This window comes from Loxodonta africana, assembly GCF_030014295.1.
Source record: "Loxodonta africana isolate mLoxAfr1 chromosome 26 unlocalized genomic scaffold, mLoxAfr1.hap2 SUPER_26_unloc_1, whole genome shotgun sequence".
In the NCBI taxonomy this organism is placed as follows: domain Eukaryota; kingdom Metazoa; phylum Chordata; class Mammalia; order Proboscidea; family Elephantidae; genus Loxodonta; species Loxodonta africana.
This window is the reverse complement of record NW_026974840.1, coordinates 3,943,976-3,967,388: the sequence shown is the minus strand read 5'-3', so window position 1 is coordinate 3,967,388 and position 23,413 is coordinate 3,943,976. Positions and strand designations below refer to the sequence as shown.

Here is a 23,413-nt window from a genome sequence, read left to right as displayed (position 1 = left end):
CGCTGACCTTTGAAGCCTTCAGTTTATCCCGGAAACTTCTTTGCTTTTGGTCCAGTCCAGTTGAGCTGACCTTCCATGTATTGAGTATTGTCCATCCCTTCACCTAAAGCAGCTCTTATCTAATTAATCAGTAAAAAATCCTCTCCCACCCTCCCTCCCTCCCCCCCTCGTAACCACAAAAGTATGTGTTCTTCTCAGTTTATAATATTTCTCAAGATCTTATCATAGTGGTCTTATACAATATTTGTCCTTCTGCCTCTGACTGATTTCGCTCAGCATAATGCCTTCCAGGTTCCTCCAAGTTGTGAAATGTTTCACAGATTTGTCACTGTTCTTTATTGATGCGTAGTATTCCATTGTGTGAATATACCACAGTTTATTTAACCATTCATCTGTTGATGGACACCTTGGTTGCTTCCAGCTTTTTGCTATTGTAAACAGAGCTGCAGTAAACGTGGGTGTGCATATATCTGTTTGTGTGAAGGCTCTTAATTCTCTAGGGTATATTCCGAGGAGTGGGATTTCTGGGTTGTATGGTACTTCTATTTCTAACTGTTTAAGATAACGCCAGATAGATTTCCAAAGTGGTTGTATCATTTGACATTCCCACCAGCAGTGTATAAGAGTTCCAATCTCTCCGCAGCCTCTCCAACATTTATTCTTTTGTGTTTTTTGGATTAATGCCAGCCTTGTTGGAGTGAGATGGAATCTCATCATACTTTTAATTTGCATTTCTCTAATGGCTAATGATCGAGAGCGTTTTCTCATGTATCGGTGAGCTGCCTGAATATTGTCTTTAGTGAAGTGTGTGTTTATATCCTTTGCCCACTTCTTGATAGGGTTGTTTGTCTTTTTGTGGTTGAGTTTTGACAGAATCATATAGATTTTAGAGATCAGGCGCTGGTCGGAGATGTCATAGCTGAAAATTCTTTCCCAGTCTGTAGGTGATCTTTTTACTCTTTTAGTGAAATCTTTAGATGAGCATGGGTGTTTGATTTTTAGGAGCTCCCAGTAGTCTGGTTTCTCTTCGTCATTTTTGCTGATGTTTTGTATTCTGTTTATGCCTTGTATTAGGGCTCCTAAGGTTGTTAGGGTGAAGTTTTAGATAGCGTGAGGGTTACGGTTATGGCTAAGGTTTGCTTGAGTTCTTCAGGTTAGTGTTAAGGTTACGTTTAGGGTGAGGGTTAAGTTTAAGGGTTCTGTTTAGTTTTAGGGTTAGGGTCAGATTTTAGGTTAGGGTTAAGTTTAATGTGGTTAGGCTTAGATTTATGGTTGTGTTAGGCGTTGTGGTTGGGGTGAGGGTTAGGTTTAGGGTTAGGGTTGGGTAGGGTTAGGATTATGGTTATGGTAAGGTGTTAGGGGTTAGAGGTGTAGTTTAGCGTTAGGTTTGGGTGAGGGCTTCGGTTAGGTGTTGTGGTTCTGGTCATGGTTAGGTTTGGGTTCGGGTTAGGTTTATGATTAGGCTTCGGGTTAGTGTTAGAGTTAGGGTGAGAGGCTTTAGGTTTGTGTTAGGCTTTGGTGTTAGGGGTTAGGGTTTGGGTTAGGGTTAAGGTTATCATTAGGGCTCAGGGGTTTCAGATTAGTGTTAGGGTTAGGGATAACATTTTGGTTAGGGTTGGGGGATACGGTTAGGGGTTAGAGTGAAGGTTACGGTTAGTTTTACAGTTAAGGTGAGGGTTTCGGGTAAGTGTTATGATAAGGGTTAGAGTTAGAGTTAGGGTTAGGTTTAGGTGTAGGGTAAGATTTAGGTTTACGTCCAGGTTTAGAGTTAAGGTTAGTGTTCTATTTAGGGTCAAGGTTAGAGTTAGGGTTAGGGTTAGGATTAGGTCTAGGGTATGGATTAGGATTAGGTTTAGGGTTAGGTTCAGGGCTATTATAAGTCTTAGGTTTAGGGTTACAGATCGACTAGCGTTATGGTTAGAGTTGGGTTTAAGGTTAGGGTTTGGGTTAGGTTCAGGTTTAGGGTTAAGGTTAGGGTTAGGGTTTGGATGAAGTTTAGGATAGGGTGAGAGTTATTTTTATGGTTAGGGCTAGAGTTTGGGTTTATGTTCAGGTTAGTGTTAAGGTAAGTTTTAGGGTTCGGTTAGGGTTAAGGGTTATGTTTAGGGTTAGTGTTAGGTTTAGGTTTAGGGTTAGTGTGAAGTTTAGGTTAAGGGTGAGGGCTAGAAATAGGGTCAGGAGTAAAGATAGTGTTAGACGTTAGTTTTAGGGTGTTAGGGTTAGATTTATGGTTAGGGTAGGGTTGAATTTAGGGTTAATATTAGGGTTAGATTAGGGTTCCTGTTCGTATTAGGATTAGAGTTAGGGATAAAGTTGGGGACAGCGTTAGGTTTAGGGTTGTGGATACGGGTAAGGGTTAGGTTGAGGGTTAGGGTTAGGGTTAGGTTTACACTTAAGGTGAGGGTTATGGTAATTGTTATGGTTAGGGTTAGAGTTACAGCTAGGCTTAGGGTTAGGTGAAGTTTCAGTTAATAGTCAGGGTTAGGGTTAAGGTTAGAGTAGGGTTAAGGTTAGTGTTAGGGATAGGTATAGGTTTAGGGTTAGGGTTTGGGTAAGGTTAGGGTTAAGGCTAGGTTTACGGTAAAGGGTAGGGCTAGCTTAGGGTTAGGGTTAGCTTTAGAGTTAGTGCTAGGGATTAGGGTCAGGGTTAGGGTCATGTTTAGAGTTATTTTTAGGTTTAGGGTTAGGGTTAAGGTAGAGTTAAGTTTAGGGTTATGTTTAGGGTTAGAGTAAGTGTTAGGTTTAGGTAAGGGTTAGGGCTAGGATGAGGGATAGGTTTAGGGGTGGGGAAAGGGTTAGGGGTTCGTATGAGGGTTAGTGTTAGGTTTACAGTTAAGCTGATGTTTTAGTGTGTTACAGTTAGGGTTAGGGTTAGAGTTAGAGTTAGGGTTAGGTTTGGGTTTAGGGATAGAGTCAGGGGATAGTTTAGGGTTAGGTTTAGTTTTAGGGTTAGGGTTAGGCTTAGGTTTAGGGTGAAGTTTAGGTTAAGGATGAGGGTTAGGGTAAGGGTTAGTGTTTGGGTTAAGGTTAGGTTTAGGTTTCACGTTAGGGTTAGGTGTTTGTGTTAATGTTAGCTTAAGATATAGGGTTAGGTTTAGAGTTTGGTTTAGGATTAGGGTTAGGGTGAAGTTTAATTTAAGGGTGAGAGTTAAGCTTAGGGTTAGGGTTAGGGGTTAGGGTTAGGGTTAAGGTTAGGATTAGGTTTAAGGTTAAGGTTAGGTTTAGGGTTAGGTTTAGGGTAAGTGTTAGGATTAAGTCATGTTTAGGTGTAGGGCTAGGATAAGGTTAGAGATAGGATTAGGTTAAGGGTTGGGTTTAGGTTTAGATGTTAGGGTGTGGGTTAGTGGTAGGTTTCCATTTAAGCTGAGTGTGTAGGGTAATTTTTATGGTTAGGATTATGGTTAGAGTTAGGGTCAGTGTTAGGGTTAAGTTTAGGGTTTAGGTTTATGGTTAGGATTTGGTTAGGTTCAGGGTTGGGGAAGATTTAGTGTTATGTTTAGTTTTAGGATAGGGTTAGGGTTAAGTTTATGTTAAGCGTGAGGGTTAGGGTAAGGATTAGGAGTTAGGGTTCAGGTTACGGTCAGGGGTAGATTTAGGGTTAGGTTTAGGGTTTGTTTTAGTTTTGGTTAAGGTTAGGGCTTGAATAAAGTTAGGGTTGGTTTAGGGTTATGGTTAGGGTGAAATTTTGGTTAACGGTGAGGGTTCGGTTTAGGGTTAGGGTTAGGCTTAGAGTTAGGGTTAATGGTTAGGGTTAGATTTAGGGTTAAGATTAGGTTTAGGCTAAGGATTAGGGTTAGAGTTAGGGTTAGGGGTAAGTGTTTTGGTTAGGTTTAGGGTAGGGTTATATTTAGGTTTAAGTTTAGGTTTAGGGTAAGAATTAGAGTTACGTTTACAGTTAAGATGAAGGTTTTGGGTAGGTGTTATGGTTAGGGTTAGGGTTAGAGTTAGGGTTAGGGTTTAGGGTTAGGTGTAGTTTTATGGTAGGGTTAAAGTTAAGATTAAGGTTAGGGTAGGGTTAGCATTAGGATTAGGTTTAGGGTGAGGTTTCGGGTCAGAGTTATTGTAAGGGTTAGGTTTAGGGTGACTGGTGGGCCAAGGTTAAGGTTAGGGTTAGGTTTAGGGGTAGGGTTAGGGTTAAAGTTAGGGTTAGCTTTAGGTTGGGGTGGGTGAAGTTTAAGGTAGGGTGAGGGTTAGGGTGAGGGTTATGGCTAAGGTTCGGGTTAGTTTTCAGGTTAGTGTTAAGGTTATGTTTAGGGATAGGGTTAAGTTTACGGGTTATGTTTAGTTCTGGGTTAGGGTTAGATTTTTGGTTAGGGTTAAGTTTAGTGTTACGGTTAGGGTTAGGGTTATGGTTTGTGTTAGGCGTTGTGGTTGGGGTGAGGGTTAGTTTTAGTGTCACGGTTGATTAGGCTTAGGATTATGGTTATGGTAAGGTGTTAGGGGTTAGAGGTGTAGTTTATGGTTAGGGTTTGGGTGAGGGTTCCAGTTAGGCATTGTGGTTCTGGTCATGGTTAGGTTTGGTTTAGGGTTAGGGTTAGGTTTATGATTAGGTTTCGGGTTAGTGTTAGAGTTAGGGTGAGAGTTAGGTTTAAGGTTTGGGTTAGGCTTTGGTGTTAGCGGTTAGGTTTTGGGTTAGGTTTAGTGTTATCGTTAGGGCTTAGGGGTCCAGGTTAGTGTTAGGGCTAGCATTAGGGTTAGGGTTGGGTGATACGTTTAGGGGTTATGGTGAGTTTTACGGTTAGTTTTACAGTTAAGGTGAGGTTTTAGGGTAAGTGTTATGATTAGGGTTAGAGTTAGAGTTAGGGTTAGGTTTAGGGTTAGGGTTAGGTGTAGGGTAAGATTTAGGTTTAGTTTCAGGTTGAGGGTGAGAGTTAGTGTTCTATTTAGGGTCAAGGCTAGAGTTAGGGTTAGGATTAGGTCTAGGGTTAGGATTAGGATTAGTTTTAGGGTTAAGTTCAGGGCTATTGTAAGGCTTAGGTTTAGGGTTACAGGTGGACTAGCGTTATAGTTAGAGTTAAGTTTAAGTTTAGGGTTTGGGTTAGGTTGAGGTTTACAGTTAAGGTTAGGGTTAGGGTTTGGATGAAGTTTAGGATAGGTTGAGGGTTATTTTTGTGGTTAGGGCTAGAGTTTGGTTTTGTGTTCAGGTTAGTGTTAAGGTTAGGTTTAGGGTTCGGGTTAGGGTAAGGGGTTATGTTTAGGGTTCGGGTCACGCTTTGGTTTAGGGTTAGTGTGAAGTTTAGGTTAAGGGTGAGGGTTAGGATAAGGGCTAGGATTAGGGTTATGGTAAGGTGTTAGTGGTTAGAAGTGTAGTTTAGGGTTAGGGTTTGGGTGAAGGTTCCAGTTAGGAATTGTGGTTCTGGTTAGGTTGGGTTTGGTTTCGCGTGAGGGTTAAGTTTATGATTAGGTTTCGGGTTAGTGTTAAAGTTAGGGTGAGAGTTAGGGTTAAAGTTTGGATTAGGCTTTGGTGTTAGGGGTTAGTGTTTGTGTTAGAGTTAGGGTTATTGTTAGGGCTCAGGGGTTTCAGGTTGGTTTTACGGTTAAGGTTAGGGATTGCATTAGGGTTAGGTTTGGGGGATACAGTTAGGGGTTAGGGTGAGGGTTACGGTTAGTTTTACAGTTAAGGTGAGGGTTTAGGATAAGTGTTATGATTAGGGTTAGAGTTGGAGTTATTTTTAGGTTTAGGGTTAGGTGTAGGGGAAGATTTAGGTTTAGGTCCAAGTTTAGGGTTAGAGTTAGTGTTCTCTTTAGGGTCAAGGTTACAGTTAGAGTTAGGTCAGGTTAGGTCTAGGGCTAGGATTAGGTTTAGGGTTAAGTTCAGGGCTATTGTAAGGGTTAGGTTTAGGGTTACAAATAAACTTGCGTTATGGTTAGAGGTAGGTTTATGGTTAAGGTTTGGGTTAGCTTTAGGTTTAGGGTTAAGGTTAGTGTTAGGGTTTGGGTGAAGTTTAGGATAGGTTGAGGGTTTTTTATGGTTAGGGCTCGAATTTGGGTTTGTGTTCAGGTTAGCGTTAAGGTTAGGTTTAGGGTTCGGGTTAGGGTTGGGGTTATATTTAGGGTTAGGGTTACATTTTGGTTTAGGGTTAGTGTGAAGTTTAGGTTAAGGGTGAGGGTTAGGATAAGAGTTAGAATTAGGGTTAGGATTATAGTTAGTGTTAGAGGTTAGATTTAGGATGTTAAGGTTAGGTTTATGGTTAGGGTTGGGTTAATGTTAGCGTTACGGTTAGATTAGGGTGAATGTTCGTGTTTGGGTTAGGGATAGGGTTAGGGATAGCATTAGGTTTATGGTTGGGGATACGGTTAGGGGTTAGGGTGAGGGTTGTGGTTAGGGTGAGGGTTAGGGTTAGGTTTACAGTTAAGGTGAGGGTTTAGGGTAAGTGTTATAGTTAGGGTTCGAGTTAGAGTTTGGGTTAGGTTTAGGGTGAATTTTCAGTTAATAGTCAGGGTCAGGGTAAGGGTTAGGGTTAAGATTACAGTTAGGGTTAAGTTTAGTGTTAGGGTTAGGTTTAGGGTTAGGGTAGAGGTAAGGTTAGGGTTAAGGCTAGGTTTACGGTAAAGGGTAGGGCTAGGTTAGGGTTAGGGTTAGGTTTAGAGTTAGAGCTAGTGCTAGGGTTTAGGGTAAGAGGTAGGGTCAGGTTTAGAGTTTTTGTTAGTTTTAGGGTAGAGTTAAGGTTAAGGTTAAGTTTAGCGTTAGGGTAAGTGTTAGGTTTAGGTCAGGGTTAAGGTTAGGATTAGGGATAGGGTTAGAGCTAGGGAAAGGGTTAGGTGTTCGTGTGAGGGTTAGTGTTAGGTGTACACTTAAGCTGATGTTTTACGGTGTTACGGTTAGGTCAGGGTTGTAGTTAGGGTTAGGATAAGGTTTAGGTTTAGGGCTAGATTTAGGGGATAGTTTAGGGCTAGGTTTAGTTTTAGGGTTAAGGTTAGGCTTAGGTTTATGGTGAAGTTTAGGTTAAGGATGAGGGTTAGGGTTAGTGTTAGGGTTAGGTGTTTGGGTTAAGGTTAGGGTTAGGGTTAAGTGTTTCGGTTAATGTTAGGGTCAGGTTTAGGGTTAGGGTTAGGGTTCGGTTTAGGATCAGGCTTAGGGTTAGGGTTAGAATTAGGGTTAGTGGTTAGGGTTAGGCTTAGAGTTACGGTTAGGTTTAGGCTAAAGATCAGGATTTGATTTAGAGTTAGGTGTTAGTGTTTTGGTTAGGTTTAGGGTAGGGTTATATTTAGGGTTAGGTTAAGAGTTAGAGTTATGTTTACAGTTATGGTGAGGGTTTTGGGTAAGTGTTACGGTTAGGGTTAGGGTTAGTGTTAGGGCTAGGCCTAGGCTTGGGTTTAAATTTAGGGTTACGGGTTAGGGTTAGGTTTAAGTTTATGGTACAGTAAAGTTATGGTTAAGGTTTGGTTAGGGTTAGGGTCAGGGTTAGGATTAGGATTAGGGTGAGGGTGAGGGTTAGGGTCAGTGTTATTGTAAGGGTTAGCTTTAGGGTTACAGGTGGGCCAAGGTTAAGGTTAGGGTTAGGTTTAGGTGTAGGGTTAGGGTGAAAGTTAAGGTGTGCTTTAGATTAGGGATAGGGTGAAGTTTAAGATAGTGTGAGGGTTAGGGTTATGGCTAAGGTTTGCTTGAGTTTTTCAGGTTAGTGTTAAGGTTATGTTTAGGGTTAGGATTAAGTTTATGGGTTCTGTTTACTTTTAGGGTTAGGGGTAGATTTTAGGTTAGGGTTAAGTTCAGTGTTACAGTTAGGGTTAGGTTTACGGTTTGTGTTAGGCATTGTGGTTGGGGTGAGGATTAGGTTTAGGGTTAGGGTTGGGTAGGGTTAAGATTATGGTTATGGTAAGGTGTTAGGGGTTAGAGGTGTAGTTTAGGGTTAGGGTTTGGGTGAGGGTTCCGGTTAGGCATTGTGGTTCTGGTCATGGTTAGGTTTGGTTTAGGGTTAGGGTTAGTTTTATGATTAGGTTTCGGCTTAGTGTTAGAGTTAGGGTGAGAGTTAGGGTTAGGCTTTGGTGTTAGGGGTTAGGTTTTGGGTTAGGGTGAGTGTTATTTTTAGGGCTTAGGGGTTCAGGTGAGTGTTAGGGTTAGGGTTAGGGTTAGGGATAGCATTAGGGTTAGGTTTTGGGGATATGGTTAGGGGTTAGATTGAGGATTACCGTTAGTTTTACAGTTAAGGTGAGGTTTTAGGGTAAGTGTTATGATTAGGGTTAGAGTTAGATTTCGGGTTAGGGTTAGGTGTAGGTTAAATTTTAGTTTTAAGTCCAGGTTTAGGGTTAGAGTTAGTGTTCTATTTAGGGTCAAGGTTAGAGTTAGGGTTAGGGTTAGGATTAAGTCTAGGGTTAGGATTAGGATTAGGTTTAGGGTTAGGTTCAGAGCTATTGTGAGGCTTAGGTTTAGGTTTACAGATGGACTAGCTTTATGGTTAGAGTCAGGTTTAAGGTTAGGGTTTGGGCTAGGTTTACGTTTTGGTTAAGGTTAGGCTCAGTGTTTGGATGAAGTTTAGCATAGGGTGAGGGTTACTTTTAGGGTTAGGGCTGGAGTTTGGGTTTGTGGTCAGGTTAGTGTCAAGGTTAGGTTTAGGGTCCAATTTAGGGTTAGGGGTTATTTTTCATGTTAGGGTTAGTTTTAGGTTTAGGCTTAGTGTGAAGTTTAGGTTAAGGTTGAGGGTTAGGATAAGGGTTAGGATTATATTTAGTGTTAGAGGTTAGGTTTAGGGTGCTAGGTTTAGTTTTATGGTTAGGGTAGGGTTAAATTTAGGGTTAATGTTAGGGTTAGTGTTAGATTAGGGTTACTGTTCAGGTTAGGGTTAGGTTTAGGGTTAGGGATAGCATTAGGTTTAGGGTTGGGAATATAGTTAGGGGTTAGGGTGAGGGTTCGGTATATGGTGAGGGTTAGGTTTAGGTTTACAGTTAAGGTGAAGGTTTAGGGTAATTGTTATGGTTAGGGTTAGAGTTAGGGTCACGGTGAAGTTTCATTTATTAGTGCGGGTTAGGGTTAAGGTTAGTGTTAGGGTTAGGTTTAGGGTTAGGGTTAGGGTAGTGGTCAGGTTAGGGTTAAGGCTAGGTTTACAGTAAAGGGTAGGGCTAGGTTAGGGTTAGGTTTAGAGTTAGTGCTAGGGTTTAGGGTTAGGGTTAAGGTCAGGTTTAGTTATTGTTAGGTTTAGGGTTAAGGTTAGGGTAGAGTTAAGGTTAGGGTTAAGTATAGGGTTAGGGTAAGGTTTAGGTTTAGGTCAGGGTTAGGGTTAGAATGAGGGATAGGGTTAGGGTTAGGGAAAGGGTTAGGGGTTCGTGTGAGGGTTAGTGTTATGTTTACATTAAGCTGATGTTTTAGGGTGTTATGTTTAGAGTTAGGGTTAGAGTTAGGTTAGGTTTAGGGTTAGGGCTAGAGTTAGGGGATAGTGGTTTAGGCTTAAGTTTAGGGTGAATTTTAGTTTAAGGATAAGGGTTAGGGTTAGGGTTAGGTGTTTGGATTATTGTTAGGGTCAGGTTTAGGGTTGGTATTTAGGGTTCAGGTTAGAGTCAGGGTTAGGGTTAAGTTTAGCGTTAGTTTTGCTTAGGGTTAGGGTTTGAATGAAGTTAGGGTAGGTTTAAGGTTATGGTTCAGGTGAAATTTTGGTTAAGGTTGAGGGTTCGGTTTCGGGTTAGGGTTAGAGTTAGGGTTAGTAGTTAGGGTTAGGTTTAGGGTTAAGGTTAGGTTTAGGCTAAGGATTAGGGTTAGAGTTAAGGTTAGGGGTTAGTGTTTCAGTTAGGTTTAGGATAGGGTTATAATTAAGGTTAAGTTTAGGGTTACGGTAAGAGTTAGATTTACGTTTACAGTTAAGGTGAAGGTTTTGGGTAACTGTTACGGTTAGGGTTAGGGCTAGGTTTAGGGTTAGAGTTTGGGTTAGGGTTAGGTTTAAGTTTATGGTAAGCTTTAAGTTAGGGTTAAGGTTAGGTTAGGGTTAGGGTCAGGGTTAGGATTAGAATTAGGTTTCAGGCCAACATTAGGGTCAGAGTTATCATAAGGGTTAGGTTTAGGGTTACAGATGGGCCAAGGTTAAGGTTAGGGTTAGGTTTAGGGATAGGATTAGGGTTAAAGTTAGGGTTAGCCTTAGGTTAGGGATAGGGTGAAGTAAGATAGGGTGAGGGTTAGGGTTATGGCTAAGGTTTGGGTTCGTTTTCAGGTTAGTGTTAAGTTTATGTTTAGGGTTAGGGTTAAGTTTATGGGTTCTGTTTAGTTTTAGGGTTAGGGTTAGATTTTAAGTTAGGGTTAAGTTAAGTGTAACAGTTAGGGTTACGATTTGTATTAGGCATTGTGGTTGGGGTGAGGGTTAGGTTTTTGGTTAGGGTTGGGTAGGGTTAGGATTATGGTTATGGTAAGGTGTTAGGGTGTAGAGGTGTAGTTAAGGGTTAGGGTTTGGGTGAGGGTTTCGGTTAGGCATTGTGGTTCTGGTCATGGTTAAGTTTGGTTCAGTTTTAGGGTTAGGTTTATGATTTGGTTTCGGGTTAGTGTTAGAGTTAGGGTGAGGGATAGTGTTAAGGTTTGGGTTAGGTTTTGGTGTTATGGGTTAGGGTTTGGGTTAGGGTTAGTGTTATCTTTATGGCTAGGGGTTTCAGGTTAGTGTTGTGGTTAGGGCTAGGGTTAGCATTAGGGTTAGGGTTGTGGGCTACGGTTAGGGGTTAGAGTGAAGGTTACGGTTAGTTTTACAGTTAAGGTGCGGGTTTAGGGTAAGTGTTATGATTAGGGTTAGAGTTCGAGTTAGGGTTAGGTTTAGGGTTAGGGTTAGGTGTAGGGTAATATTTAGGTTTACGTCCAAGTTTAGGGTTAGTTAGTGTTGTATTTAGGGTCAGAGCTAGTGTTCTATTTAGGGTCAAGTTTAGAGTTAGGGTTAGGTTTAGGATTAGGATTATGTTTAGGGTTAGGTTCAGGGCTATCGTAAGGGTTAGGTTTAGGGTTTCAGATGGACTAGTGTTATGGTTAGAGTTAGGTTTAAGGTAAGGGTTTTGCTTAGGTTTAGGTTAGGGCTAAGGTTAGGGTTAGGGTTTGGATGATGTTTAGGCTAGGGTGAGGGTTATTTTTATGGTTAGGGCTGGAGTTTGGGTTTGTGCTCACGTTACTTTTAAGGTCAGGTTTAGGGTTTGGATTAGGGTTAGGGGTTATGTTTAGGGTTAGATTTACGAACAGGGTTAGTATTAGTGTGAAGTTCAGGTTAAGTGTGAGGGTTAGGATAAGGGTTAGGATTAGGGTTAGAATTATAATGTTAGACATTAGGTTTAGGGTGTTAGGTTTAGGTTTATGGTTAGGCTAGTCTTAAGTTTAAGGTTAATGTTAGGGTTAGGATTAGATTAGGGCTACTCTTCGTGTTAGAGTTAGGGTTAGAGATAAGTTTAGGGATAGCATTAGGTTTAGGGTTGGGGACACGGTTAAGGGTTAGGGTGTGTGTTAGTGTTAGGTTTACCGTTAAGGAGAGGGTTTAGGTTAATTGTTATGGTTAGGGTTAGAGTTAGAGTTAGGGTTAGGGTTAGGGTGAAGTTTCAGTTAATAGTGAGGGTTAGGGTTAAGGTTAGAGTTAGGGTTAAGGTTAGTGTCAGGGTTAGGTTTAGGGTTAGGGTTACGGTAGGGGTAAGGTTACTGTGAAGGCTAGGTTTACGGTAAAGGGTAGTGCTGGGTTAGGGTTAGGGTTACGTTTAGAGTTATTGTTAGGCTTAAGTTTAGGGTTAGGGTAGAGTTAATGTTAGGGTTAATTTTAGGGTTAGGGTAAGGGTTAGGTTTAGTTCAGGGTTAGGGCTAGGATTAGGGATAGGGTTAGGATTGGGGGATGGGTTAGAGATTCGTGTGAGGGTTAGTGTCAGGTTTACAGTTAAGCTGATGTTTTAGGGTGTTACAGTTAGGGTTAGGGTTAGAGTTAGGGTTAGGATTAGGTTTATGCTTAGGATTAGGGTTAGGGTTAGGGTCAGGGTTAGGTGGAGATTTAGTGTCATGTTTAGGTTGTTTTTTTAGTTTTAGGGTTAGGCTTAGTGTGAAGTTTATTTTAATTATGAGGTTTAGGGTTAGGGGTTAGGGTTAGGTTATGTTTAGTTTTAGGTTTGGGGTTAGTGTTAGCGTTAGGGTTAGTTTTAGTTTTGGTTAGGGTTTGAATGAATTTAAGGTAGGTTTAGCGTTATGGTTAGGGTGAAGTTTTGGTTAAGGGTGAGGGTTTGTTTTAGGTTTAGGGTTAGGGTTAGAGTTAGGGTGAGTGTTTAGGTTTAGGTTTAAGGTTAAGTTTAGATTTAGGCTAATGATTAGGTTTAGAGTTAGGGTTAGGGGTTATTGTTTCAGTTAGGTTTAGGGTAGGGTTATTTTTAGGGTTAAGTATAGGGTTAGGGTAAGAGTTAGAATTACATTTACAGTTGAGTGTTTTGGGTGTTACTGTTAGGGTTAGGGCTAGGGTTACAGGTAGAGTTAGGGTTAGAGGTTAGGGTTAGGTGTAAGTTTATGGTAGCCTTAATGTTAGGTTAAGGTTAGGTTAGGGTTAGGGTCAGGGTTAGGATTAGGTTTAGGGTGAGGGTTAGGGTCAGAGATATTGTAAGGGTTAGGTTTAGGGTTACAAGTGGGCCAAGGTTAAGGTTAGGGTTAGGTTTAGGGGTAGGGTTAGGGTTAGCTTTAGGTTAGGGATAGGGTGAAGTTTAAGATAGGGTGAGGGTTAGGGTTATGGCTAAGGTTTGGGTTAGTTTTTGGGTTAGTGTTAAGGTTATGTTTAGGGTTAGGGTTAAGTGTATGGGTTGTGTTTAGTTTTAGGGTTAGGGTTAGATTTTAGGTTAGGGTTGAGTTTAGTGTAACAGTTAAGTTTGCGGTTTGTGTTAGGCCTTGTGGTTGGGGTGAGGTTTAGGTTTATGGTTAGGGTTGTGTATGCTTAGGATTATGGTTATGGTAAGCTGTTAGGGGTTAGAAGTGTAGTTTAGGGTTAGGGGTGGATGAGGGTTCTGGTAAAGCATTGTGGTTCTGACCATGGTTAGGTTTGGTTTAGGGTTACGGTTAGGTTTATGATTAGGTTTCAGGTTAGTGTTCGAGTTAGGGTGAGAGTTAGGGTTAAGGTTTGGGTTAGGCTTTGGTGTTAGGGGTTAGGGTTTGGGTTAGGGTTAGGGTTATCGTTAGGGCTCGGGGGTTCAGGTTAGTGTTAGGGGTAGGGTTACGGATAGCATTAGGGTTAGGGTTGGGGGATACGGTTAGGGGTTAGGGTGAGGGTTACAGTTAGTTTTACAGTTTAGGTGAGGGTTTAGGTTAAGTGTCATCATTAGGGTTAGAGTTAGGGTTAGGATTAGGGTTATGGTTAGGTGTAGGGCAATATTTAGGTTTAGGTGCCGGTTTATGGTTAGAGTTAGTGTTCAATTTAGGGTCAAGGCTAGATTTAGGGTTAGGGTTAGGTTTAGGTCTAGGGTTAGGATTAAGTTTAGGGTTAAGTTCAGGGCTATTGTAAGGGTTAGGTTTAGGGTTACATTTGGCCTAGCGTTATGGTTAGAGTTATGTTTAAGGATAGGGTTTGGGTTAGGTTTAGGTTTAGGGTTTGGATGTTTAGGATAGGGTGAGGGTTATTTTTATTGTTAGGGCTAGAGTTTGGGTTTGTGTTCAGGTTAGTATTAAGGTTAGGTTTAGGGTTCAGTTTAGGGTTGGTGTTATGTTTAGGGTTAGGTTTAGGTTTAGCATTAGTATGAAGTTTAGGTTAAGGGTGAGGGTTCAGACGAGGGTTAGGATAAGGGTTAGGGTTTTAGTTAGTGTCAGATGTTAGGTTTAGGGTGTTAGGGTTAGGTTTTTGGTTAGGGTAGGCTTAAATTTAGGGTTAGTGTTAGGGTTAGATTAGAGTTACTGTTCGTATTAGGGTTAGGGTTAAGAATAAGGTTAGGGAGAGCGTTAGGTTTAGGGTTGCAGAAATGGTTAAGGCTAGGGTGATGGTTAGGGTTAGGTTTACTTTTAAGTGTTTGGTTTAGGTTAATTGTTAAGGTTAGGGTTAGAGTTAGGGTTAGGGTGAAGTTCCAGAAAATAGTGAGAGTTAGGGTTAAGGTTAGAGTTAGGTTTAAGGTTCGTGTTAGGGTTAGGTTTAGGGTAGGGGTAAGGTAGGGTTAAGGCTCGGTTTACGGTAAAGGGTTGCGCTAGGTTAGGGTCAGGGTTAGGGTTAGAGTTAGAGTTAGTGCTAGGGTTTAGGGTTAGGGTTAGGGTCAAGTTTAGAGTTATTGCTACGTTTAGGGTTAGTGTTACGGTAGATTTAGGGTTAGGGTTAAGTTTAGGCATACGGTACAGATTAGGTTTAGGTCAGGTTTAGGTTAGGATTAGGGATAGGTTAGGGTTAGGGAAAGAGTTAGGGGTTCGTGTGGTTGTTAGTGTTAGGTTTATACTTAAGCTGGTGTTTTAGGGTGTTAGGGCTAGGGTTAGGGTTAGGGTTAGATTTAGGGTTAGGGCATAGTTTAGGGTTAATTTTGCTTTAGGGTTAGGTTTAGGTTTAGGTTTTGGGTGAAGATTAGGTTAAGGATGAGGGTTAGGGTTAGTATTAGGGATAGGTGTTTGCGTTCATGTTAGGGTCAGGTTAATGGTTAGGTTTAGTGTTATGCTTAGGATTCGGTTTAGGGTTAGGCTTAGAGAGAAATGACTCATGGTAGTCGTTTTCTGGATGAGGAACGAATATGCAGTGTTGGCGTTAAGCTGTTGTGAAGGCTCGTTTTGGCCCGGGAAAACAAAGCACCTGGGGAAATCCTATCAAACCCTGGTGTCTTTCCACAGTTCAAAGTGTGTAACTGCAGACTCTTTTCCAAATAAGAGAGCGCACAGGCAACAGCAGCCTGCCTGTTTCTCAGTGGAAGGGAGAACTCCCTGACTTCATCCAGTCCTCTGAGCAAAGCAGGCAGAAGGAGAGAAACTTTCTTTCCTTCCTCTTTTCTGCAATGAATTCCTCATTTGCTCTTGCAAACGCAAGGCTTCTTCTGAAAAACTACATCGCAGTGCATGTATCCTTCCAGAGGAGCAACTACATAGTTTTAGCTTTAACATATTCGGAAAGCACCCAGGGAGAAAAGGTCTTTTCGTATTCTCTTTTCTGTCTGAATTTGGTCATTTTGCACTTGCCGAAAGAGAATTCCTAGCACAAACTACAAAGCAGTAACTCTCTCCTGGCAGAGTAAATCCTATGCAGTGTTGCCCTGACGAGATACTGTTTGTACAGTGAGGCCTAGGGAAAACACATTGCCTAGAGAAATCCTAGCAAAGCCGTGTGTTTCCCCACATGAATGTATGTCAGTTTCAGTTATTTGCCAAGAACAGAGCTCAGAGGCAACATCAGATTTTGTGTTTCTCAGTCAAAAAAAGAACACTGTGACTTCATCCGTTCCTCTGACGAAAACAGTTAGAATGAGAAAACAGTCTTTCGGTTTCGCTTTCCCGTAGTGAGCTCGGCAAATCTCCCCTTTGCAAAGGGAAGTTTTCCTCTGGAGAACTGCCTTGCGGTAGCTGTATTCTGGAAGTGGAACGAGTATGCTTCAAGCTATTGTGAAGGCTCTTTTTGGCCCAGAGAAAACAAAGTGCCTAGGAAAATCTTAACAAACCACAGTGCCTTTCCACAGTTCAAAGTGTGTAACTGCAGACTCTTTTCCAAATAAGAGAGCACAGAGGGAACAGCATCCTGTGTGTTCCTCAGTGGAAGGGAGAACTCCCTGACTTCATCCAGTCCTCTGAGCAAAGCAGGGAGAAGTAGAGAAACTTTCTTTCATTCCTCTTTCCTGCAATGAATTTTTCATTTGCTCTTGCAAACGTATGGCTTCTACTGAAAAACTGCTAATCCTAACCCTAACCCTAACCTTAACACTAAACCTAAACCTAACCCTAACTTGACCCTAACCTTAACCCAAACACCTAAGCAAACACTACCCCTAACTCTAACCCTCATCCTTAACCTAAACTTCACCCTAAACCTAAGCCTAATCCAAACCCTAAAACTAAACCTAACCCTAAACTATCCCCTCACTCTAACTCTAAACCTAAACCTAACCCTATCCCTAACTCTAACCCTGACCCTAACCGTAACACCCGAAAACATCAGCATAACTGGAAACCTAACACTAACACTCACACGGACCCCTAACCCTTTCCCTAACCTTAACCCTATAACTAATTTTGGCTCTAACCCTCACCTAAACCTAACCCTTACCCTAACCCTAACCATAAGCCTAACCTTTACTCTACCATAACCCTATCCTAAGCCTAACAATAACTCTAAAACTAACACTAACCCTAACCGTAAACCCTAGCACTAACTCTAAATTTAAACCTAAGTGTAACCGCAACCCTCAACCTATCTTAAAATTCGCCCTATCACTAACCTGAAGGTAACCCTAACTTTAACCCTAACCCTACCTCTAAACCTAACTGTAACCTTAACATTAACCCATCTGTAACCCTAAACCTAACCCTTACAATAATTCTGGCCCTAACCCTCAACCTAAAGCTAATACTAATCCTAACCCTGACCCTAACCATTACCTAACCTTAACCCTACCACGAACTTAAACAAAACCTTAAACCCTAACCCTAACTCTAACCCTAACCCTAGCCCGAACCCAAACCCTAACGCTAACTCTAACTATGACTCTAACCCTCACCCTAAAACTAATCCTAAACCCTAGCACTAACACTGACTCTAAACCTGACCCTAACCCTAGCCCGAACCCAAACCCTAACGCTAACTCTAACTATGACTCTAACCCTCACCCTAAAACTAATCCTAAACCCTAGCACTAACACTAACTCTAAACCTGACCCTAAACCTAGCTTAGCCCTACCCTGTACTGTAAACCTAGCCTTAAGCCTAACCATACCACTACCCTAACCCTAACTCTATCTCTAGCCCTAACACTAACTCCTACCTTAACCCTAACACTAACCCTAACCCTAACTCGAACTCTAACCCTAACAATAACAGTTGCCCTAAACCCTCACTTTAACTGTAAACCTAAACCTAACCCTCACCCTAACCCCTAACTGTATCCCCCAACACTAACCCTAATGCTATCCCTAACCCTAACCAGAACCCCTAAGCCCTAATGATAACCCTAACCCTAGAACAAAACCTAACCCCTAACACCAAAGCCTATCCCAAAACATAATGCTAACTCTAACCCTAACTCTAACACTAACCCTAAACCTAATCATAAACCTAACACTAACCCTAAACCAAACCTAACCATGACCAGAACCACAATGCCTAACCGGAATCTTCACCCAAACCCTAACCCTAAACTACACCTCTAACTCCTAACACCTTACCATAACCATAATCCTAACCCTATCCAAACCTAACCCTAAACCTAAACCAAACCCCAACCATAACGCCTAACACAAACCGTAACCCTAACCCTAAATGTAAAACTAAATTTAAACCTAGGTTAAAACCTAACCCTACCCTAAAACTAAAAAAAAGGAACCCAAAAACTTAACCCTAACCCTAAACATAACCTTAACACTAACCTGAAAACTAACCCAAACCTTAGCCATAACCCTAACCCTCACCCTATCTTAAACTTCACCTTATCCCTAACCTAAAGCTACCCCTAACTTTAACCCTAACCATACCCCTAAACCTAACCCTAACCTTAACCTTGGCCCACCTGTACCCCTAAAACTAACCCTTACAATAACTTTGACCCTAACACTCACCCTAAACCTAATCCTAATCCTAACCCTGACCCTAACCCTAACCTAAACTTAACCCTAAATTTAACCTTACCATATACTTAAACCTAACCCTAACCCCTAACCCTAACTCTACCCGAACCCTAGCCCTCAACCTAACCCTAAACTTAACCGTAACACTTACCCAAAAAACTCACCTTAAATGTAAATGTAACTCTAACTCTTACCCTAACCCTGAACTTAACCCTAATTATAACCCTACCCTAAACCTAACCAAAACACTCACCCCTAACCCTAACTCTAGCCCTAATCCTTAGCCTAAACCTAACCTTAACCCTAACCTAACCCTAACCACTAACCCTAAGTCTAACTCTAAACCTAATCATAAACCGAACCCTTACTTTAACCAAAATTTCACTCTAATCACAACCCTAACCCTACCCTAACTTCATTCAAAGCCTAATCCTAAGCAAAACTAACACTAACCCTAAACATAACCCTAGCCCTAAAACTAACCCTAACCCCTAACGTCACGCTTAACATAAACTTCACCCTAACCCGAACCCTAAAACTAAACATAACACTAAATCTCCCCCAAACTCTAACCCTAACCCTAATTCTAACCATAAACCTAACCCTAACCCTAAACTTAACCCTAACCCTGACCCTAACTCCAACTCTAACCCTAAAACTTACCCTACACACTCAGCTTAAATGGAAACCTAGCACTAACCCTCACCCTAACATTGAAACCTAACCCCAACCCTTAACCCAACCCTATCTCTAACCATAGCCTAGTCCTAAACCTAACCAAGACTTAAACCTAACACTTACCCTAACCCTAACTCTAATCCTAACCTTAATCCTAACCTTAACCTTACCCCCTAACGCTAACCCTAAGCTCAACTCTCACCCTTAAAATAAACTTTACCCTAGCTGTAGCCCTAACCCTAAACCTGACCCTAACATTAACCCAAACACCTAACCCTAAACCTGACCCTAACATTAACCCAAACACCTAACCCTAATCCTAACACTAAGCCCAACCCTAAACCTAACCCTAACCTTAACCCAAATGCCTAAACCTAACCCTCACCCTCATCCTTAACCTAAACTTCACCCTAAACCTAAGGCTAACCGTAACCCTAAAACTAAAGCTAACCCTTAACTACCCCCTAACTCTAGCAGTAACCCTAAACCTAATGCTAACCCTAGCCCTAACCTTAACACCCTAAAACATCAGCTTAATGTAAACCTAACAGTAACCCTCACATGAACCCCTAACCCTAACCCTATCCCGCATCCTACACCTAACCCAGACCTAAACCTAACCCTTTCTCTAACCCTAAACTTAACCCTAACCTTAACTCTACCCTAACCCTAACAATAACTCTAAACCTGACCATAACCATAATCCTTAACCCTAGCACTAACTCTAACTCTAACCCTAAGCTAGCCCTACCCTTTACCGTAAACCTAGCCTTAATCCTAAACTTACCCCTACCCAAAACCTAACTCTATACCTAACCCGAACACTAACCTTAACCCTACTCTAACCTTAACCCAAACCCTGACGATTAACTGAAACTTCACCCTAACCCCCTAACAACAAACAACACTAACCCCCTAACAACAAACAACCCTAACCCCCTAACAACAAACAACACTAACCCTCTAACAACAAACAACCCTAACACCCGAACAAACAACCCTAACCCCCTAACAAAAACAACCCTAACCCTCTAACAAACAACCCTAACCCCCTAAAAAAAAACCCTGACCCCCGAACAACAAACAATCCTAAGCCCCTAACAAAAAACAACCCTAACCCCCTAACAACAAACAACCCTAACCCCCTAACAAAAACAACCTTAACCCTCTAACAAACACAATCCTAACCCCCTAACAACAAACAACCCTAACCCCTAACAACACACTACCCTAACACCCTAACAAAAACAACCGTAAACCCCTAACAAACAACACTAACCCCCTAACAAATAACACTAACCCCCTAACAAACACAACCCTAACCCCCTAACAATCAACCCTAACCCCCTAACAACAAACAACTCTAACCCCTAACAAACACAACCCTAACACCCTAACAAACACAACATTAACCCGCAAACAAACACAACCATAACCCCCCAAGAAAAACAACGCTAACCTCCTAACAAACAACCCTAAACCCCTAACAAAAACAACCCGCACCCCCTAAGAAACAGCCCTAACCCCCTAACAACAAACAACCCTAACCCCCTAACAATGCTAACCCACTAACAAAAACAACCCTAACCCCCAACAGCAAACAACCCTAACCCCATAACAACAAACAACACTAATCCCCTAACAACAAACAACCCTAACCCCCTAAAAACAAACCCTAACCACTTAACATCGAACAACCCTAACCCCCTAACAAAAGCAAACCTAACCCCCTAACAAACACAACCCTAACCCCCTAACAAACACAACCCTAACCCCCTAACAACAAACAAACCTAACCACCTAAAAACAAACAACCCTAACCCCCTAACAACAAACAACCCTGACCCCCTAACAAACACAACATTAACCCCCAAACAAACACAACCCTAAACCTCTGACAAAAACAACCCTAACCGCCTAACAAACACAACACTAACCCCCTAACAACAAACAACCCTAACCCCCTAACAAAGACAACCCTAAATCCGTAACAGCAAACAACCCTAATCCCCAACAACAAACAACCCTAAACCTTTAACATCGAACAACCCTAACCCCCTAAAAAAAGCAACCCTAACCCCCTAACAAACACAACCCTAACTCCCAACAACAAACAAACCTAACCACCTAACAACAAACAACCCTGACCCCCTAACAACAAACAACCATAAACCCCTAACAAAAACAACCCTAACCCCCTAACAACAAACAACCCTAACCCCCTAACAACAAACAACCCTAACCCCCTAACAACAAACAACCCTAAACCCTTAACAACAAACAGTCCTAACACCCTAAAAACAAACCCTAACCTGCCAACAACAAACAACCCTAACCCCCTAACAACAAACAACCCTAACCCCCTAAGAACAAACAACCCTAACCCCCTAATAACAAACAACTTTAACCCCCTAACAGACACAACTCTAGCACCCTAACCAACACATCATTAACCCCGAAACAAACTCAAGTCTAACCCCTAACAAAAACAACCCTAACCTCCTAAAAAACAACCCTAAACCCGTAACAAAAAAAACCCTAACCCCCTAAGTAAGAACCCTAAACCCCTAACAACAAACAACCCTAACCCCCTAACAACAATCCTAAGCACCTAAAATAAAAACCCTAACCCTCTAAGAAACAACCCTAATTCCCTAACAACAAACAACCCTAACGCCCTAACAACAAACAACCCTACCCCCTAACAACGAACAACCCTAAACCCTTAACAACAAACAAACCTAACCCTTAACAAAAACAACACTAACCCCCTAACAAACACAACCCTCACCCGCTAACAAACACAACCCTAAATCCCTAAGAAACACAAAATTAACCCCCAAACAAACACAACCCTAACCCCCTAACAAAAACAACACTAACCCTCGAACAAACAACCCTAAACCCCTAACAAAAGCAACCCTAACCCCCTAACACACAACCCTAACCGCCTAACAAAAACAACCCTAACCCCCTAGCTGATGGTGCCGTCTGAGCCGATTCAAGCATCATCGCGTCCAATCACATTGAAATGCTTTGAATCAAAACAAATTGAATAGATTCGAAAAGGTTAGGGTAGAGTGGTTTTTGATAGGGTAGACTAGGGTAGACGAAAGTAGACTACAGTAGAGTAGACAGGAGAAGTCTAGTTAGTAGCCTAGACAAGTCAGCTAGACTAGTCCGACTAGTGGTATAGATCAGTAGGCTAGACAACTAGCCTTGAAGAGTACCCTTGCCTTGACAAGTACCCTAAATTATGAATCTAAACTACTTCCATTGCCTTAACTAGTATCCTGAACTAGTAGCCTTGTCTGAACTAGTGCCCTTAACTAGTAGCCTTGACTTAAGTAATAGTCTTAACGTCTACCCTTGCCTTACTAGTACCCTGAACTAGTAGCCCTGCCTTAACTAGGACCCTGGCCTTTACCAGTAGCCTTCACTAGTACCCTGGCCTTCACTAGTACCCTTGCCTCAACTAGTACCCTTAAGTGGTACCCTTGCATTAACTAGTAGTCTTAATTAGTACCTGGCCTTATCAGTACCCATAAGTCCTACTCTGGCCTTAACCAGCTCCCTTAACGGGTACCCTGGTCTTAACTAATACTATTGACTTTTACCCTTGAATCAACTAGTAGCCTAAAGAAGTAGTCTTGCCTTAAGCATTAGCCTTAACTTGAACCTTGCCTTAACTAGTATCCTTAACTAGTTCCTGTACCTTAACAAGTACTCTTAACTAGTAGAGTGGCCCGAACTAGTAGCCTGAACTAGTAGCCTTGTGTGAATTACTACCCTTAACTAGTAGCCTTGCTTTAAGTAATAGTCTTAATGACTGCCCTTGCCTTACTAGTACCCTTAACTAGTAGCCAAGCCTTAACTACTACCCCTAACTAGTAGCCTTGCCTTCACTAGTACCCTTGCCTTAATCAGTTGCCTTAACTAGTACCCTGGCCTTAACTAGAAGTATTAACTTGTAAACTTGCATCAAATGGTAGACTTAACTAGTACTCTTGCCTTAAGTAGGGGCCTGAACTAGTACTCGTGCCTTAGCTAGTACTCTTAACTAGTACAGTGCCCCTAACTAGTATCCTGAACTAGTAGCCTTCTCTAAACTAGTACCCTTAACTAGTAGCCTTGCCTTCACTAGTACACTGGCCTTCTCCAGTAGCCTTAACTAAGACCCTGGCCTTCACTGGCAGCCTTAACTAGTACCCTTAACTAGTACCCTCGCATTCACTAGTAGTCTGAACTAGTACCCTGGCCGTATCAGTACCCAGAACTACTACCCTTGCCGTAACCAGTTGCCTTCACTAGTACCCTGGCCTTAACAAGTAGTATTCACTTGTAATCTTGCATCAACTAGTAGCCTTAACTAGTACTCTTGCCTTAAGCAGTGGCCTTAATTTGTACCTTGCCTTAACTAGCACCCGTGCCTTTACTAGTACTCTTAACTAGTACAGTGAGCCAACTAGTATCCTGAACTGGTAGCCGTGTCCTAACTAGTCCCCTTAACTAGGAACCTTGCCTTAAGGAATAGTCTTAATGGCTACCCTTGCCTCAACAAGTACCCTTAACTAGTACCCTTGCATTAACTAGTAGTCTGAACTAGTACCCTGGCCTTATCAGGACCCATAACTACTACCCTTGCCTTAACCAGTTGCCTTAAATGGCCACCTGGACTTAGCCAGTAGTATTAACATGTACCCTTGCATCGACTAGTAGACAACACTAGTACTCTTGCCTGAAGTAGTGGCCTTAACTCGTTCCTTGCCTTACTAGTAGCCTTAACTAGTACTCTGAACTAGTACAGTGGCCCTAACTAGTATTCGGAACTAGAAGCCTTGTCGTAACTAGTACCCTTCACTAGTCGCCTTGCCTTAAGGAACAGTCTTAACGTCTACCCTTGCCTTACTACTACTCTTAACTAGTAGCCAAACCTTAACTAGTACCCTTAAGGAGTAGCCTTGCATGGACTAGTAGCCCAGCTTTAACTAGTACCCTGGCCGTCACTAGTACCCTTGCCTCAACTAGTACCCTGGCATTAACTAGTAATCTTAATTAGTACCCTGGCCTTATCGCTATCCATAACGACTACCCTTG

At 42.0% G+C, this 23,413-nt stretch overlaps 1 long non-coding RNA gene across 1 annotated transcript; it reads left to right on the top strand.

Annotated features, from left to right (window-relative positions):
• The first annotated feature begins 293 nt into the window (after positions 1–293).
• On the top strand, positions 294–20,669 carry LOC135229112 (uncharacterized). The gene is made up of 2 exons (XR_010319901.1): positions 294–1,724; positions 1,821–20,669. It is a non-coding gene; the product is annotated as an uncharacterized LOC135229112 (long non-coding RNA).
• The last annotated feature ends 2,744 nt before the right edge of the window (positions 20,670–23,413 follow it).